This window comes from Ascaphus truei, chromosome 9 (genome assembly GCF_040206685.1).
Source record: "Ascaphus truei isolate aAscTru1 chromosome 9, aAscTru1.hap1, whole genome shotgun sequence".
Classification (NCBI taxonomy): domain Eukaryota; kingdom Metazoa; phylum Chordata; class Amphibia; order Anura; family Ascaphidae; genus Ascaphus; species Ascaphus truei.
Genome location: NC_134491.1, coordinates 5,863,621 through 5,872,785, shown reverse-complemented (window position 1 = coordinate 5,872,785; position 9,165 = coordinate 5,863,621).

Sequence of the window (9,165 nt, the reverse complement as noted above, 5' to 3'; positions counted from 1 at the left end):
AAACCAATATACAAAGAAATGGTTAAGGATTACAAAAACATGCCAAAATAAAACGTCACATTGCAAAAATAAACACAGCACATCTCAAAATCCAAACACCAAATAGCAAAATCAAAACATCACATAGCAAATCAAAATCAAAACATCACAGAGCCAAATATCAAACACAGCACATTTCCAAATAAAATCATGACTTAGCCAAATGTAAAACACATCACATCTCAAAATCAAAACATCCCATAGCCAATTAAATATCTAACAAATGCCAATCAAACAATTGAATTGTACAGTGTGTACAAGATGCAAATAATCTGTGCATCATGTAACACTATGCCAATTAATGTTCAAACTAAAAGAAACAATTATAAACAATATACAATGCCATCCAAACAATAAGAAAATAAAAACAAAGCAAGAATTAAACCGAAATAAATTACCATCAATGAATCCAATCCAATCCAAAATCAATTACACAATTCACTATTAAAATCCCCAAACCAAACAATTCTGAAATAAATGCAAGTTCAAAGTGTGACGATCGTGAGGGTTTGGCCCGGGATTAACGGGGTTACCCCCCCATTTGGCCACCCTCTAACCTCGCCAGGGAGACAAGGGGTTAACTGGGCTGAGGCCCAGAAATGTGATTTAACCCTTGTTATAACATGAAAATGCTTATTCCCCTCTTCCCCCATGTTTTATTGTTTCTGGTTTAATCAGGGTCTGCATAACACACCCACTGGGACTTTAGGGGTTAATATTATATGCAGTGCTGAATAAACGGTTCCCTGAAAACTGGTAATTTGGGAACGGAGTGCGCCAGCACCCTGAATCTTGGGATGCAGCCTCAGGGTAAACCCCAAATACACACATATTAAAAATATAACTTTGTCATAAGGGGAACATATATTTTTGATAAAGTGCCTTCCTGTTGGAGTTTTTGAAATGTACAGGCAGAATGCCTGCCCCCCTTTGTAATGCAAGCAGGACATCTTGCTAGAATTTACATAGCCCTGATCAAAAAGTAAGTGCCCTAATTGGTTATGCGGAAGCAGGAACCAAGAAACGGAGTGTTTGTTCTTCACACTTACAATGGAAGCCAAAAGCCTGCTCAAAGGGTAATTACCTAATTGCTATGCGGGACCCAGGAAGCTAGAGTGGGGGTGAGCCTTATAACTCACACCTTACAGCAAAAGGTATCCTGCCAGGGGAAATCAGAATGAGTGACCTTATTAAATATAAGAATATTGTGAGAGGTCCTTGGCTGAACATGCTAAGAGTTACATATGTGTATTCGTGGGATTTAGCCCATCTGTTGAGTCTAAACACTTTATATCTAACAGCTACTAAGTGCCAGATATTAATATCTCTATTAATTTTCATATTACACTGTAATGTTTGATCTCTCTGGGAGCGTCAGGTGTGACGGAATGTATTAATATGCCTCACCTGCCGGTACATATTACTGAACTGAAGTTATGAGGTGATTTGCAGTAAATATGAAATTTTGGTTGAGTTCTGAGAAACTGCAAACCCCCTGCTATGGTAATAAGCAGGAAGGCTAGAATTCACATAGCCTGGTCATCGAGGGCTAAATTGCTAATTGTTTATGCTTGGCCCAACTGACCAAAGGAACTAACCAGTTTAAGTGTGACATTTCACACTGAACCCTGGAAGTCCAAAATCAGCTTCAAAAGCTTCAAAGGGGCTTTTGTTAGACGGCTCAGCACCGTAACTGGGAAAGAAGGGTTAAAATGATATATAAGTCAGAGCCACCCTTTTACCCATTGTTCTTCATGTCTTCATTGTCTTCATGTAATGTCTTCATGCCTGCATGTCATCAGGCCTGTTGTGCTATACCATCGTGATTGCTGAGAAGAAATGCCATGCAATGTCTTGGGCTGATTGCTGTATGAAACTGCCAGTCCAGATGGGACTGTTTTCATTATTTTCATCTTTTAAGTAAGTGTCTATATTTTGTTGTTATTTGTACATTTTTGTGTGTTCACCTTTATCAAGGAATAAATTATATTTTATCATATCTAAGTCTCGTCCCAGTTCAAACCCAGGTATATATATATATTTATATATATTTTTGGTGTAAATTACAGCCTGTCACAAGCTACCGTGACACAAAGTAACACCATCAGCCAAAATCAAACTACCAAAAAGAAGCCACTAATAAAAAACAAGCCCCCCCACCCCTGAAATAAACTATTTTGCACATTACTGTACTGCATGTGTTTGGTGGTGAGGGGGGGGGGTTGATTTATTTAAATGTAGGACATGTTTTATTTTTTTTACATACAGGGTTGGTACCTTAGGTATGCGGGGACCTATGGAGACCACCTGAGGACCCCCGGACGCCCATGGGTACCACCTGCGGACCCATGGGGGACACCTGCGGGGAAGAACCGGGGGCCCCAAAGCTGTGGGGCTCCGCAGACCTAAAGGGACCACCCGAGGGCCCCCAGACTCCCGTGGAAACAACCCGAGGGCCTCAGACACCTGTGGGGATGACCCGGGGAGCCCTATACACCCGCGGGCCCACCCATGGACCCAATTGTTGCCCATATTGACCTGCAGGACAACCTGGAGGCCCACGGCACCTAGCAGGGACAATCCGGAGATCCCCAGACCCTTTGGGCACCCACCTCTGGTGCACTGTGAGGCCTGCGGACACCCGTCGGGAACACCGGGGACTACCGTATTAATTTGGGATGAGTATTATTTGGGGGGGGGGTGTATGGAACTTCAGGGAGGAGACACCTAGAATATTTAATATATACCTTTATAGAAGATCATACAAGTCATACATAGATATAGGTACATTTATGGCCTCCTAAAGTGGTTCTATATAGTAGAACTATTTCTTGGTTTCTCTTTTCCTCCTTATCTTTTCCTCATCTTTAGAATTGTTAAATTTGGAGATATAAGAGATGAGTGGATATAACAATACAAGGAATGTGTCTTATGAGATTACAGGAGGAATGTACTGTATACTGCTGAATAAAACTTGTAAAAACTTGTGGTATTATACTGTAAAGAATTAATAGATATCTAGAATTAAGGTTACAGATGAGGTAACCTACTTGTGAACAATGCCTGTGTCTAAGGAGGTGTCGTTTTTTGGATGCACAATCCATATATTTGTTTTGTTTTATTAAATTGTTGTGTTGCTATATTATGATATGTTCCCTTGCTTAGGTGTACATTTTTAAAGTATGTTGAGTATAAATAAAGTTGTGTTTTAATTGTATTGGAGCATAAAGGGGCTCTGAATGCTGGACGCTGGAAGGTGACATCATGGGGGCGTGACCACCGCAGACATGTGCATTGAACATCATGACTGAGGTCAGATGGATATGGGCAGTACACTGCCTTACTGCCTGAGGACATCTTTGCGCATGTGCGGGGGGGCCGTCCGAGTGACGCTGTGACGTCGGCGACAGCAATCGGAGACCTAGAGGCCTCGTTTTGATGTCCATGCGCATGACGTGATGAGGGGCGGGCCCACCACACGCAGGTAACTGGCGAACTAATTATTGATAGAGCGCGGATGATCATTTGCGGAGGTAAGCCACATGGTACACTGACGTCAGGACGTGGAGGCTGGGGGTCAGCCGAGTGACGTCATTGCGCTATTGGCGCGAAACAGAGCCTCAATGTGTATGCGTTAAAAGGGATGAGGGTTTGTGTGTTATGAATACTCCTTGATAAAGTGCACAAATTTTACTTACAATTAAAAGGCACGGCGATGGGGACAAGTTTTGCCCCATCATACGCTAATTTATTTATGGGGTGGTGGGAATCACAATATTTATTTAGTAGCATGAATCACTTTAGGAGTAATATTATATTTTATAAACGGTTCATTGACGACCTGATTATTATTTGGAATGGGGATGTCACAACACTAAGCACCTTTTTTGATTACTGTACGTCAATGAAAACACTTATGATTTAAAATTTACTTATAACTTTAATATCCAACACATGCACATTCTGGACCTTCACTTATTCATAGACCTTGATATGCGAATACAAACAGACACATTTAGGAAGGAAAATTCGAGAAATTCCTTCCTAAGAGCAGACAGCTGCCACCCCAGGTCTTTAATATCAGGGATCCCAAAGGGTCAGTTCCTCAGATTGAGGAGAAATTGCTCCACATAACAGGGTTTTCTCCCTCAATCTGAGGAATTTAAGGGACGTTTTCTAGATAGGGGATATCAGAAAGAAGTCATTAACAAGGCCTTTGAGGACGTGTTGAATCTTGATAGGGACCCCCTTCTTGATATTTCTGACAAGCGGGGTGACGGACCTGCCAGACAACAGAAGAGAAGGGGCAGTTCTCTCAGCAAAGTGATGACTCACCTTTATTTATATTACAATATAATAAAAAAAAGTAATCAGGTGAGATCAATTCTGTATAAACATTGGGATCTGTTACATATGGATACTGTGTTAAGGGATTGTATTGGGTCAGGTCCGAAATGCATATTTTGAAGAGCTAGCACAATACAATAGCTACCTATTTATCGCCAAGTGAGTTAAAGATGGGAAGCAAGAAGAAAAAAGATAATTTTATCACGAGAGGCTCCTTTTAATGTGGAAACTGTAACATATGTATGAAGCCATCTAACGTATTTTTCTCACATAATCCACATAAAAAATATAAAGTAAATAACTTTATTAATTGTAACTCTACACATATTATCTATTTAATAACATGTGGATGTGAGAAGAGATACGTTGGTAGAACAAAAAGATGCGTAAAAAAGAGAATTTAGGAGCATATGAAAGAAGCACCGCCTGATGAAGCATAGTTATTATGCGAAACGCGTAGGGGAGATTATTGTAGCTGTTTGGGCGTCACTTGCTCTCTGACTAAAGGTCTAGTCTGGACTAATTGTCTATACACCACATGGACTGATCGATTGAACTATTGGTGTGGGAGAGCTTCGGACGGAGACTGCACAGAGAAAGGGGGCCAGCTCATACGGGTCTTGCAGTGACGCGAATACCCGGAAGTACAGGAGTAACAGAGCTATTGAGTGCTCAGTCCCAGTGCGCGGGATGCATCACTCTGAAAGAGAGACTCCTTCCCCCTCTACGTAGCAGCCTGCCGCAGTATTGTGAAGCCCTGCTGTATACGGACTGCATTTTATTTAATTGTAAGTAATTTATTGCATTTACTTACCTTTTGTATTATACCTCCTTTTGACCTCGGTGTGCTCTTGTGCTTCTTTTGTTGGTTGTTTGGTCCGCGGCCGGAGGTTCCGGCGGTGGAAGTTTGTGGAGCGGGGGGGTATCTCCACGCACCAGCAGCAGCAAGAAGCATAAGGAGTTCCATCACAGGATCACACTTAGGAAGCATGAGCGCGGATTGAACACCATTTTCAGGAGCATATGAGACTGATTAAGAAGGGAGATGTTCTGCATCCCATCTCCAAACACTTAGTGAGTGTGAAAAGGTAGGGATGGGGAACGTCTCATTTATGGGAATTGATAGGGTTCTACGTAGAGAACGGGGAGGGGGGGGTGACATGTATCCTGGATCATAGGGAAGCCCAGTGGATATTTTTATTGAACACTTAGATACCAGAGGGTCTTAACACAGAAGGGAGTTTGAGCCATTTTTTGAGATAACTTATATGGCTTTAAACACCAGGATATGGTACTTCGGATATATATCATGCATCTATTTTTCCCTAGTACCATTTGTGTTAAAAGTATTCCTAATTAATTTGGGATGAGTATTATTTTGGTGGGGGGATATGGAACTTCAGGGAGGAGACACCTAGAATATTTAATATGTACCTTTATAGAAGATCATACAAGTCATACATAGATATAGGTACATTTATGGCCCCCTAAAGTGGTTCTATATAGTAAAACTATTTATTGGTTTCTCTTTTCCTGATCTTTAGAATTGTTACATTTGGAGATATAAGAGATGAGTGGATATATCAATACGGGTGAGTAGTGGGTGAGGGTGGGTTAACCCCTTAATTACTCTAGCGGTTACTAACCACAAAGGTGATTAAGGGGTTAAGGGACATTATATTGTCTCTTTTTATTCTTGTGTATTTTTTGCAGCACCGGAGGGCAGGGACGGGGTGAGGATGAGGACGGCCTTCATCGTGGGTGCCTGGCAGGGGTGAGTGCAAGATGTATTTATTTTATTTCTGCTGCTTTTTGTATTTGAAACAGGCAAATGCATTATTATCCATATGTGGATAATAGTAATTTTGCCCATTACTGTACTGTATGTGTTGCAGGGGGGGGGGGGCGTATTTATTTTAAAGTATTTATTGGTTCTTTAATAATTTTTTTGGGGCACAGAATTGGTACTGCAGGCAAGCGGACACCCCCGGACATCCGCGGGGACCACCCGAGGGCCACCGCCAGCCTGTAGTATAATTCCTGTGCAGAAAAAAAAATGTACTGTATGTTAGGGGGGGTATAGGGGTTGTTGGGGGCACAGGGGGTGGGTAGTGTATTTGATATAGTAATGTTTATTGAGGGCCTAGAAGGTGGGTAGTGGGGCTGTAGTGTGTATTGTTTTTATTGTGGGTAGCGGGGGTTGGTGAAGGGGGTATTTGGCCCTTGGTGGGTGTTTAGACCTTGCGGGTGTGCAGCGGTATTAACTGCTATGGTAATGAAGGGGTTAACTCCACCCGCAGTTCCCTCGCAAGGCCTAAACCCCCAACAAGGGCCAAATATCCCCTTCACCCACCCCCGCTACCCACAATAAGCCTGGCACGGGTGGTTAACCCCTTCATTGGCTTAGCGGTTAGCCGCTAAGGTAATGAAGTGGCTGTAAATGCATTTTTCCTGTATCAGATGCATGCCGGGGGTCTCCAGTGCTGGTACTAATGGGTATCAGCTCCAAAGACCCCTGCATCAATCTGAGGAAGGTAAAGGGCCTGATTTTTTCTAAGTCCCCTCTCTCGCCGCTCCTCGCCACTTCTCCCCATCTTCTTGCCAATTTTTTTGTTTGGAGAGAAAATCTCCATTTTCGAGCGGCGAGTAACAGCAAAAAGCTGATTGGGGCTACTAGAATTCAGTGAGTTTAAAAAAGTGTCAAACAGCGGCGAAAAGTGGCTTTTCGCTACGCATTTACCGGAAAAAAATTTGCGGCCAAAAACCCGGCGACTTTTTCTTTTCTCGCCAGCTTCTCGCTGCTTACTGAATCGTAGCAGGCATTTTTGGTGAGAAGCTGCCAAAAAGTGCCTTTTTGCCGCTTACTGCATGACCCCCCTAGTTTGGCATAAGTTGTGGATGTCAGAGTATCAATATGCAACCCAAATCTTAAAAGGGAGTCAAACCATATGCCCAGATTTTTAAAACTAGTGACATGGGCTAAAGTGGTGTTAGAGATGGTTCTGATCTGTAGCTCTGTCATTGGTAGCTTTACAAACTTAGCCATTGTATTGTATTGTATTGTATGTCTTTATTTATATAGCGCCATTAGTGTACATAGCGCTTCACAGTAGTAATACATGTGGTAATCAAATAAATAACAGATAATATAAATAACAGATCATGGGAATAAGGGCTTTAGACATAAAAGTAACATTTCGGAAGAGGAGTCCCTGCCCTGAGGAGCTTACATTCTAATTGGTAGGTAGGGAGAACGTACAGAGACAGTAGGAGGGAGTTCTGGTAAGTTCCAAATCCCATTGTTACAGTTTTGTCAGTGTTTAACAACAATTTGTTTTGGCAAATCCAGTTTTCAAGTCTTGAAAAATCAGATTGAAGTACGTGTTCAAGGTCAGAGAGGCTAGGGCTGTGTGTATATAAGATTGTGTCATCCGCATAGATGTGCATTGAAGCTCCCTTACAAGCTGTAGGTAGATCATTAATGTAGACTGTAAAGAGTAGGGGCCCCGGAACAGAGCTGTGAGGGACCCCGCAGGAGACATCCAAGTGCTTGGAGTTACAACCCGAGTTAGACACATATTGGGATCTACCCGATAGGCAGGAGTGAAACCAGTTTAAAGCATGGTCCCCTATTCCAGAGCACTGGAGCTTGTTCAACAAGATAACATAATCAACAGTATAAAAAGTCTTAGAAAAATCTAAGAATATTGCACCAATAAGTTGTTGCAGTTCCATTCCACACTGGAGAGCATTGCTAACTTTTAAGAGGGTAGTTACCATGGTGGGTTTTGGGTGAAAGCCAGATTGGAATTGGCTAAGGAAATTTGTCTTGGTATAGTAATCACTTAATTGGAGTGGACACATTTTCACATGACTTTGGATAGTATTGGGTAAATAAAAATATATTTTGTGATCACATTCACGTCTCAGACAGGTCTGCAACACTGATTTCCACCATTATCTCCGAGCATACAATGCTTCCACTGCAGCTAAGGATTCTGGGAAATAACATGCAAATGAGTACATAGTGTCACGATAAGATTGATCTGTAGTTGGAGACAGGTTTTTTTGTCCCCACTTTTGAAGACTGGGACAACTCTGGCGGTTTTTCAGTTCTTTGGGATATGGCCTGTAGACAAAATAGAGTTGATAAAGGAGGCAAGCAGTATGGCAATGGCTGGGGCACTGAGTCATAGGAACTTTGATTGCCGTAGGTCAGGTCCACACTGGCTGCTTAGGTTTAATATGAGGAGCGCTTGTGGAATCTCCCCTTCAGATACTGAGGCAAATTGAACATTTTAAGCACTGTTGGGAGGGGGTGAGTCTATAGGGGTTCTCACAAGTTGAGCTTCATGTTTGTAGTTTGGGCTGTGTTTTGCTAGTAGTACACCCCACAAATTACTCATTGAATGTGTTTGGTATGTCAGTGGGATTTGTCAGAGTAGTATCATCCATTTTTATATATTAGATGGTTGTGATGGATTAAAGGCTGGGATATAAATTTGCTAGATTTGATGTTTTTTGATAGATTTTTAGAGTAATATTGGGCTTTTGCTAGTCTTGTTTGCATTGTGCACATATTCCGCAGGCATCTGTACTTATTAAGATCCTTGGTGGTGCCAGTTACTTTGTATCTTTTCCACATGTACCCCTAAAATGGTGAAGCGCAATAAGGTTGGGTGGCTCCCCCGTACTCTTATTCTGCGTAGTGGAGCATGGGTATCACAGAATTTAAGAACCCTGTTTAGAAATAATCAAGCGCAGAATCGGGGCCAGGTA